Source organism: Dermacentor andersoni, chromosome 11, assembly GCF_023375885.2.
Source record: "Dermacentor andersoni chromosome 11, qqDerAnde1_hic_scaffold, whole genome shotgun sequence".
Classification (NCBI taxonomy): domain Eukaryota; kingdom Metazoa; phylum Arthropoda; class Arachnida; order Ixodida; family Ixodidae; genus Dermacentor; species Dermacentor andersoni.
Window position 1 is genome coordinate 77,138,356 of NC_092824.1, and position 11,181 is coordinate 77,149,536.

The 11,181-nt window shown below is 45.2% G+C and overlaps 1 protein-coding gene across 1 annotated transcript in view; it reads left to right on the plus strand.

Moving 5' to 3' along the window:
• The window catches only part of LOC126517568 (proteasome assembly chaperone 2), a 37,355-nt gene that overhangs the window by 24,470 nt on the left and 1,704 nt on the right, over positions 1–11,181 (plus strand). The window lies entirely within an intron of this gene.

Here is an 11,181-nt window from a genome sequence, read left to right on the forward strand (position 1 = left end):
TGCCACTGCATGTTGTTCTTAGATGAGCAGCATCATAGGCAGATCCTTTGCTTCTTTATGAAAGATAACCGCTCTTGCAAGGTTTTTTTCACGGAAGGCACGGCACCTTTCCAAAGGGTGACGTTTTTTGTGACGTGGGCACCACCTCTTGAAGTCCTTTGATTCTGGTTGCTGTTCATTAGTAGTGGCATCTTGATTCATCTTGGCAGAAGCAGGATCCACTTCTGTTTTTCTCGCTGACATAGATGATCTTTGCCGCGTGGTCTAGGTAGCATTGTCTTCCTTCCTTTGATTGAATTCAGACAAGGCATTTTATGGGTGCAAGGTGAAACTTGGGTCGTTCCTCAAGCTGGCCTGATCTCTAACAAATTTGCAGAGTAAAGAAAAGGGGGGAAATGCAGTGTTGTGATCTTTCTTGTATTTTGACCCCGCCAACATCCAATTTTTTTGCAGTCCAGATGGCAACTTCAAGACAATTTTGTTCACCCCTCTTGCGGTATCCAAATAGCCAAGGCCGGCAAGATACGGGTCAGTTTTTGCAGCCTTGAGCTCTATCAGGAGGTCGCCAAGTTCTTGGAGTCTGGTATTTTCCGAGTAAGATATCTTCGGGAAGTCTTCCAGCCGCTTCTGTAATGCATCCTGAATTGCCTCAGGGTGCCCGAAGACGTCGTCTAGCCGTTTCCACACGACGTTCAAGCCCGTTGAAAAGTCATCGACGTGCACTGATTTCAACCTCCGAGCCTGATGTGACAATTCAGGGCCAAGCCATTTGATGAGAAGGTCGAGCTCTTCCTGGGCAGAAAGACCTAGATCTCCGACAGCACCTTTGAACGATGACTTCCAAGCTCGAAAGTTCTCAGGTCGATCACCAAACTTGATAAGACCACTTGAAACAAGGTCCTTGCAGCACAGGAATTTAAGAACACTGGCTAGCTCTGAGCTTGAACTGCTGTGTGCCGGGGTGTACACAAGCGGCTGCGGATCAACTCGTAAGACCATAGGACAACTCGTAACTCCAGCATGCTTATAACTTGGCTTGTTAGGGGAAGCATAGTAGTCAGGTGGGCCGTTCATCAACTCGCAGGCACATCGAATTATTCGCAGCTGTGTTGGCCCCCGGCGACCTGTGAGTATTGTTTACATCGCCACTAGAGTTGGTAACAGCCACCTCAGTAAACACAAGTGCAGCGTTGCATAGGGCTTGCTGTTCATGGATATAGCTCCTAGTCTGGTGTGTTCGGTCCACAGAAGGGAGCGTGCATATGCACTCCCCGCCATCCTGCTCCACGGGTGCCTCGAGCACATTCGCCTGTGCGTATGCAGCTGCCGCTTCTTTTTCATGCTGCAAGATATCCAATTCAGCCTCAATCCTTGCCTTCTCAATACGCATCGCAGCCTCTCTGCAACCAAACTCTGCTCTGGCCCGGACGGCTTCAGCTTGCACGCGGGCCTGTATGGTGGCTAGGCTGATTGTTGATGAGCCTGATCGTCATGACCTCAAAGAAACGCTTGAGTGGGCGAATAGAGAGTGCTGTGACGTTGTCTCTTGTAAACGGTCGCGTTCTCGTTCTGTAGCCTCGCGTAACTTGTCATGATCTGCGTCGATTGCTTTCTGAAGCTCTAATTCCTGCTGGGTTTCAGATCTGCTCGTTTTGGTGAGGAAGGTAGCGTATCTGGTGGCGATGTGCTCGTAGCACTCATATCTTGCACGAACCTGCATTGCGGCGCTGTTAATGGCTTCCTCTTTCGCACATGACATTTTAGTAATAGCAGTCTCCACGTTCTTCCAGGCAGCATCTACTCACCGGCAGTGCTCTTCGCAGCTCATTTCATACGTTTCTTTAGCTTTCATGGAAAACGTAGTTGCTCTTTGTGATCAAATATTTGCTGTGGAAGCTTCATGCTCTGCTGTCATAACTTCAGACACTTCAGGCGTCAGCTTGTCCTGATCCATTTTGGCGTGCATGCTTCACGACATATCTCACTCAAAGCGGATATGTGTGGTGAAGCCTGCTAAGCTGCGCGATGAAATTTGGAACGAGCCCACCTTGTCGTTGCCCTGTGTGCCGTCAGCTGCTCAATTTCTAGGTGCTGCCGTCTCCTTGCAGTAGGCGGATGTCATGGTCAAACCGGAGGTCTTGCCATGCGACGTATTCCACTGCGGCGGATGTTAAGTTGGTGGCCGATGGCAGTTGACTTCACTTTTTTACTATACTGGCCTCGCGGATCACACTTGATGGGATCAAAGTATCCACTGTCCAGCTAGATAATGGGTCGAATGCAGTTGAACATTTAAAACAAACTTTACACTAAGAAGGTCAGAAAAGCAAGTTAAAAATACACAAAACGTAAAGTTTTCAGCCCATAAAAAAGAGGTCCTGTCTCTAGGCCAGTGGGGCGAGTCTGCCCATCCCGCGTTTTTCGAACCGCGGTTTCCATCCCCCAGGCCCGGGAAACATCACCCAACATCCCTAAGAGTCGTCACTGGGTCACTTCCAGGAACGGAACGGAGGGAGCCGGTTCTTTCTCTTGCGCACAGCTCAGAGTCCGCGGGGGGTGTCAGTGAAACGGAAAGCAATAAAAGTAAGGAAGGCTCGCTTCCCTCTTGAAAGAAAAGTCCAGCCATGCGTTCGCGATGCGCACAGAACAGGGTTCTTTCTGTTGAATATTTCTGGAGGCGGCGATTTTCCACAAAATATTGACCAAGCACCCACCCAACATTGGCAAATAGTCACTATAGTTACAAAGCTGATGAAGCGCTTTGGTCGCATAGCTGAAGTGCAAATGAAGAGATTGATAGAATGGGCACTTGCTAAGTCCGAGCTTGGTGTGCATTTGAGGCTGCTTACCGTCTGCATAGGGCCATCAGGGAGATAAAAAAATGTTCTGCTGTTGAAACTGCTTCAAAACATGACAAACACCTAAAGGTCATTGATAATTTTAAAGCTTTCTCTTCCTTACTGTGGGAATCGAAGCAAACACTGGATATGTAGAACAAGTGACTTGGCTTCATGTGTTGTTACTTAGGTAAAGAAGAAAGCATGTTTCACTTGCTATGTCGTTTTGCAACTAAATAGTTCTCAAAACAATTAGGGGGTGTTTTTTTTTGGGTTCATTAATGATGCTGAATGTTAGTTATGTGTAGCGGAAGGATATAAAACTCTCCAAAAAGATAAACTATACTTTTAACTGACACATTGTAATTTATGCCTGCTGGGGCTAAGCCATCAATATTATGATTTGTTTTTCTGAAAGATAGCTTTCTGGTAGTTTAGGGCTCTGTCTACGTCTTCAAATCTTGCATTTGTGCAAGTCTGTATTTGGCTGTGGTGTGCTCTTTTCTGACTTTTGTTTAGACGTACTAAGCATTCCATGTGACTGCCCTGGTGCTGCCAAGGCAGTCACAAAAGCTACTGGTGCCGCCTGCTGGTGCAAACCATAGATTCATGGGCGTCATGAGAATCGTGCTATCTGAAAAAATAAAGTGAGCAGTACGATTCTGAAAACTTTTGATGGCGTTGATGTGTGTACATTGAGTTGGGTCACAAGCAGCTCAAGTGCATTGAAGCTTTGAATGAATAGTGGGCGTTTTGCAAAGGGCTTGTTTTTTTAATGAGCTTGCATGCATTAAACAGGCGAAACATATCCGTCACATCGCCATCTCTAATACCCTAGTTACACGGTCAGCTTAACCACGGTTAAACTTAACCGTGGTAAGCTCGTTCCACCGTGGTTAACACCAACCATAGTCTGCCGGAATTACACGGGCTATCCTGTTAACGGTTTATGGCATGACAACACGTCACATGATCGCTTGCGCACCGGCTTCATTTTGACTCATTTTGCTGCAAAATTTCATTACAATGCTATAAAAATATTATTTTTGAGCAAAATTATTGTAATATTTAAGAGAATGTTTTAAACTGAATTTTGCACATGTTTTTTTTTATATTTAGCCTAATTTGGGAATAATCTGCAAACGCTGGTCGCAGTCGACTGTAGAGTTGTTTTTACAACTGGTAAAATCCGTTGCCGCCAAGCCGTTACCTCCTACATTCCTGCATCATATCTACATGCCCATTTCATTCTGTGTTCTGTCTGGTGAAATCACGTGTCTGGTTATCTTGTTTACCTCTTTCTTATTTATTGTGTCATCATTGCATTCTGTGTTCTAAGGTTGTTCTGCGTATGTGCATGGCAGCTGTGCATGGCTCTAGAATGCCACTTCCTTCGCGGGAATCTGTGTTGTGTAATGTTTATGAGATAAATGCTTATTTGTTTTGTGCTATATGCTCACTTTTTATTTTATTTTGATACTAGAAAGTTCTCCAACATTCTAATTATGCTTGCCTGCGTGCTGTTAGATTCTACTTGCAATCTTACAAACGTCTTCTGAAGCTTGTAACTTCTTTTTGAAGCTTTCACAGCTTGTTGTTCCACTTGGAGGTCTTCGAAGTTTCTCAGTGCACGACTCTTCCTTCCTTTGGACTTATTGCTGGCACAACAGCTGCCTGTTCTGGCACCCAGGGGTGTGATCTTGTACGCGTTCCAAAATCGAACGGAGGTGGTCCGTTCTTTACGTTATGAAATAGGCGGTCCGTTGCGTTCGTCCGATAGCAGACGACACGGAATAATTGACAGCAGATATCGCGTCACAATTGACGTCATGCCGTTCGTCACGGTTCAGATTGACCAATCGTGTGGGGCTCTGTGAAACGGACCGCCTCCGTTCTATTTTGGAACCCGTACAAGAACGCACCCCAGGTCACTTGTTATCCCAGGCTGTGGGCTGTCTGTGGGTGGCTCTGGAGTGATGCTTTCTTCATGAACACTACCCTACTCAGCAGAAATATCACCATCGTCCCATGATGCAACAACTTCTCCGCAATTGGCCCGTTGATTCACTTGTTCCATCTGCAAATTTCGGTATGCCAATAACGCAAAAACATTAGATGTAGCAAGGGTGGTAGTAACATTGAGCAGGAAAGTGTTCAGATCGCCGAGATAAAGATATGGCTGCAAGTTGGGATGAAGACTTAGATGGAGCTGAAATAGGTGTACATTACACCAAAATTAAAAATAATTAGGCGCTGGCAACATTCGTATACAAGTTGCCTTGGGTCACATATATCAATGCATAAAAGCCCTAGTATCCAACTTGTGGCGATGGCATAACCGGCCGCAAGGCACGAACACGTAATCTTGTGTTCTCGCGTTGTCCACCAGAGGCTTTTCCTGCCCATGAATTTATGCTGTTTGAATTTCTTTGTCATCCAGGCCTAAGCGGCTGGCATTTCAACAGCACTAGTAAGCAGACGTCACTTCCTCTGACCAGTACAGATTCCCTTGCAGAGCGTCTCTCCCAATATTCCCTTACCGATAATGCTTGTTCATGTTGTCGAGCTTCAGGCACGCTTGCCTCGTTGAGTAGGGTCCTTTGCTGGCAGGAAGAGTGGCATTGAGCCTAGCCATCGTCACGCAGCACATTTCTGCAACAGGGGCCCTGTGTCGCAGAAAAATCGGTGTCAGCATTCAGCGTCGACGTCCCGTGAGCTGAAATTGCCGTATATGTGTTTTATGCAGTGCTAATGGCATGGCATGGCAAGAACTTTATTTTAGTCCAGAGAAACTAGGGTCCGAGGGCACAAGGCCCCAGGCTTAGTCGGTGGCTCCGCCCACGTAGGCACAGGTAGGCCAAAGGCTTTCCCGATGTCGTGAGCTCTCTGGACGGCCGGGAGTTGATCTTGGAGGACTTCGCTGGATATGCGCCGACTCCAGTCCTTTTCACTGTTGAGATCCGAAGCCCTTTGGTTGAGGCATAGCCAGAACATATGATCAAATAGACACGGAGTGTGTCCACAACTTTTACATTCCGCAGGAATATCCTGGTCAATATTGTTAAGCACAAAAGGTGTGGGATAAGATTTAGTTTGAATCATTCGTAATGTGACTGCCTGAGCTCGGTTGAGCTTCTGATAGGGGGGAGGAAAAAACTTCCTGCCGTCCCTATAGTGTGAGGTGATCTCGTGAAAAGTAATAAGTGGGTCTTTGTAGGAGCCGCAGTCATCCTGGAGCAGTTCCTGAGCTGACGCGCGGCATGTGAGATCTCGCACAGCAGAGTGAGATTGCTCGTTAGGATTGCAGCCATTGGGCTGCAATCCCAATGACTGGCCCTGATGAGTGGCCCTGATGAGCCGGAAACCAGACTAGGTGTGAGCTATCCAGTTGGTCGTAATTATGAGCATTAATACTATGTATAAGTAACTTGTGTGCTAAAGTTCTTTTTCTATCACTAAAGTTGCTCATGCCTTGTCTTACATTCTTTACAACGTTATTCCTTGAAATGTTAAGAATGACAACCCACAAACAAATGTCGTGAAACAAAAACATCGACAGCACATGCCTTTTATGTACTTCCCCAGAGATCTCCTGAATAGAATGAGGCCAGCTTCCAATGCCATTTCACAAGCCTTCTTATCCTCTCTCTTTTCTTTTTTTTTTGTTCTTTTTTTTTTTTTTTTGCACTCGTGGCATATGATAGGTCTTGGAGCTCTTTTGTTGCGAAAGGTCTTTGCTTTCCCCCTCCTTCCCCCCTGGTAACCTGCTGGCAAGTGTCAGCATGTCTTTGTAAATATGCGGTGTGCACACTTTTGCTATTACTCTTTGAGTTCTCTTGTCAATGAAGGCATTTGTCTTGGCTGCCTTAACCTTCAGGTCTACCAGGTTTGATGGTGGCTTACCCTTAGACGATGCACACCTGCTGGCCATTGTCAGCATGTTTTTGTAAATATGAAGATGCCAAAACCTGCAAGAACTGAAACTGTATGGATTATTTAAGGTACTGACACTTGTCACTCCTTTACATATATATATGTATAAATATTCATGCTTACATTGAAATTCTAGCTGAGTGCATTCAAGCCACATAGCACTTCCAAGCAATGTGCCGATTTGGATGGGTCTACTGTATCTTGATATGTTGTCTTCCATCTAATAGAAGTAAATGGCAGCATGCAACTCCATTGCATTTTGCCTGGAACTTGAAAGAATGGAAAAGTCAAGTTGTGTTATTGTGCATTTTATTGGCAAATGTTAATGCGAACACATGAAAGTCACGGAGAACGAAGTGTAATAGGAATGTGTACCAGCATTTCTTGCATTATCATTTCAAAACTGCATGAGCATCCCAAGTCTACCACAAAGCTTTGGGTGGCGGTTCAGCAAGGTGTTCCTCATTGCATTGTGTGTACACTTGTATTGACTTTGTGTACTAACATTTAGAGCAGCCGCAGCTTTGGAAGTCAGGGTAATGATGTGCATTTCTAGAGTAAGAATTGGATGTTTGTGATGCTTTCAGGCGGCCTGGTACCTACTTGGTTGTGTTTTACAAGGTTCAGGTGCTAGCTTGTGTTTGAATTATGTTGGAATGGTATCCAGCTGTACCTGGAAGTTCTGCTCCGAAAGATAATGTTCACTCGGGGCAAAATTTTAAGATTGCACATTTGGGAAGAACTTGACACAGTTGATGGTGTAACTTGTAATTTTCCCATGTTGTTGTCATTTATTGTGTGCAACTGGTTTCAACCAGCATAGTGTACATGCTGTTAGAGCACAGTTTAGTAAAATGTTGGATATTACAAAAGGCTTGCTACGGTTCTTTACTTTTGCCTTGCATTGACACTGTCAAATACGAATTCAGTTTATTCAAATCGGAAGTATACAGAGAAAATAAAGTACAATGTATCTGGATCACTTGCTTATGGCTAGTTGAGATTCATGCTAATAATAACGTTGACTATGGTAATTTGGCAATAAATAAATAAGTAAATCACACAATCATAAATACACATTCACAGAAAAGGCGGGCTGTTTCTGATAACTATGACAAACGTAAAAAAAACTTGCAGGATGCTTCAGCTTCGCCTTTAAGAGTGGAATGCAATAGCATTCAAAGATCCCCGACTGCTTCTCACACTTCCCGGCAACTGCAGCTTATGTAACTGTAATGTTTACCGGGAAACGCTGGTGATGGACGCTATGAATAAAGGTAAGCTTTCTGGTAGAAATGCGGCCTCTTTCATGGGCCGATCCTGGAGGTAGTGCAGAGCCACACCAAAAAAAATCGCATAATTTTAAAATTTCTGTTATTCTTTCACACTTTTAATATTTCAGTCTCAGAATATTGCACATAAAAGGCATGCTGTGTTGGTGTTTTGTTTCATGACATTTGCTTGTGGGCTGTCATTCTCAAAATACCGAGGGATAACATTGTCAAGAATGTAAGATAAGGTATGAGCAACTTTAGTGGTAGAATGGCGTGGCAATATAACCCGCACATACCGCATGTCATATGGGAAGGCGTGGCAAATACCTAAACCTAAATATATACGGCAATTTTCGCTCACGGAGACCTCCACCGACATTATTCTCTGCGACATGGCGCACTTAACGCTGCCTGGTTAAAAACTGCTTTATACTTCAAAGTAACAATACATAAGATGTAATAAAAACAGACAGAGAGAGAAACAAGAAAAGGCAAGAAATGTTGGTACCCTAAACAGATAATAGTAGAGCATAATAATTGTTTGATCGTTGCATGAGGTCGCAGCATCGAATCCCAGCAGCGACTGCATTTTGATGGTGGTAAAATCCAAAAACACCCATGTCCCTTGCATGGGGGCATGTTAAAGATCCCCATACAGTCAAAATTAATGTGTTGTCCCTCACTACAGCGTGCCTCATAATTAGATGGTGGTTTTGGCATGTCAACCCCCGAAATTTTAACGGTGTTTAAATGATGATGAAAAATGTTAGGCTGTGATCGTAAGTATTTCCACAGGAGTGCTCCAGTGCCGTTCAATCTCGTATATTTCTGCATACATTATCAATTTTTATTTATTACGATTTATGAAATGTTTATTGACATTTGTTTATCTGTTGGAGTAGTGGAAAGGCTATATTTATGCTGCTTTAATGTGAAGAACTTTTGATTATTCGTAAAATAAAAACAAAAGTTTAACTACTCATACTCATAGTGCAGGCGCGCCGTGGGTTTAGAATGGAGCCACTTAGTGCAGTGCATGCCAGTGTGGTCTATCTGCACACGCGCCGTATCACTGGTTTGCATATCATTGAGATTTCCGTCAAGGCTATGCTGAAAAGTTCCCGCAGCAGCGCAGTGCTGTAGCAAATAGTCAGATATGCGCATACCCTCTAGGGAAGCAACGGATTGGGTATTGGGTCTCAAGATCAGCTTTTGTAATGCCTGTTGTGACTGTAGATGGCACTGCATCTGCAGAGGCACCCCTGTGACCCGTCACGCAGGCAAACTAATGGCGAATTTGGCAAATTGCACCGCTGCGTAAGGGGGCACCCGAATGCACAGTTTCATCCATGCCACGGTGCAAGCCAGCGTGATTTGCCAAATTGGTCCTAAAGTGCACTTTGGTTAAGTGCACTTCAGCATGCTGCTACACAAGAAAGAAATGTGTTCTCTCAAATTGGTGACGGATGGCGATGGGAGTTGGAAGGCAATGCATATGTTTGTTAGCTTAGAAGTGCGTGCACAAGAGCAGTTTATATTTAGAAACAGCGTCAACTTGGGAGTACTGTCACAAAATTTCGAAGTCTAGTTAACCTGTGAGATCGATTTATCGGGCACACACACATCGTCTGCAAAATATGAACGGCGAATATAGCTTATAACATTTAAAATCAATTTTAAAGTACATGCTCGCAGCTAACCGCAAGGCGCAGCACCTCGCGACATCGACATCTACGAAGGATTGTAAACAACCGAGAAAACGCTACGTCACGTGTTTGCGCTGCCGTCGGGGCGGGCTCTGTGAGCAAGTTTCTCGCCGTTCCGAGCTCCCCGGTGTATTTTTTTTTGTTTTTTTTTCCCCGCCGCTGACGGCCACGCAAGCATAGGCTAAAAGTTGTGTCCGACACGACATAACTCGGAGTGACCTCGAGAGTGTGCATGTTATAAAACGTTTCGCGAAATAGTAAATCGTTGGCGTTATTTTGACTCGCAAGCGGTCAGTGCAGCCGCCGCTGCAACGGTTCGCCTGGCTAACGTGTTTTCTCATCGTTACCAACGTTACCAACGAGAAAACTAATTGTCGCTTACGAGCGACATAAATACGCAGACGTTGATTGTGTTGACGAATATAGGTGCTTTATTACGAGCTGTGGACAGATCGTAAGGGCCGTCGGCCTCGGATCCGACGGCCAGCGAGCTAGGCTTATACCGTTTCCCGCCGAGCTTAGAGTAGTCCGATGATCTTCTACGAAGATTACGCACTCCCAAGCATGATGCTATGCCGACTTTTACCCAGGCGTGTGTACTGCTCCAGAATATGTTTCATTCCCAAAGCGCCCTCGACGAATGGTTCGTACCACTTGTAGCGGTGCGTACGCGTACTGATATCTGTCGCTGGCCGCACTCCAAGTCGTTGCTTTGTAGTGGATCCAATCAAAAGTGGTTGGCCACGTCTTGGCGACAGGACGGCGACGGCCTGCAGGAAATAGTCGCTGCTGGTGGACGAAAACGAGGGCTACGACGATGGCGTGGACATCGCAAAGCACGTGCAGGCGTAGCAGACGAACTAGCAACACAAAGCTCGCGCCATAGAGACTTGCGCGCTGATATGCGCACGTCACAGTTTTGTGCGATCACGTGCCCAACTGTGTTTACATTCCTTCTTTGAAACCGAAACTCGGACTGGCCGCTACAAACAAGACACTGAATAATTACCTGTCGCGCTCTGAAGCAAATGATGTTTCGTGCCGTGATTAGTGGGTCATTCGCTATTTATTGCAGCAGAAAAAAACAAGATCTAAGTTTTGTGTCAGTACTCCTTTACGCGCAAGTAATTCATTGTAATCTCAATAACAATAACAAGATTAATCATCACGAGTCAAGACAAGACAACGTCGCATCCAACGCGAGCCGAGAAGAAATGGCGGTTTCTATGGAAGCGTCCACGGAAACTGATCGCGAGCGTGTGAAGCGTGTAATGGCAGCGCTTATTCATTCGCGAGTGTCGCGATTTCACGCATACATGATGCTTGAAGCTGAAATTGAGAGAGAAGCAAACATCTCGAGGGACATTGAGGACCAGTTACTAGTAAACTCTTTCACTATCGCCGCCGTCGTCGCTGAAAGTTTGCCCCGTG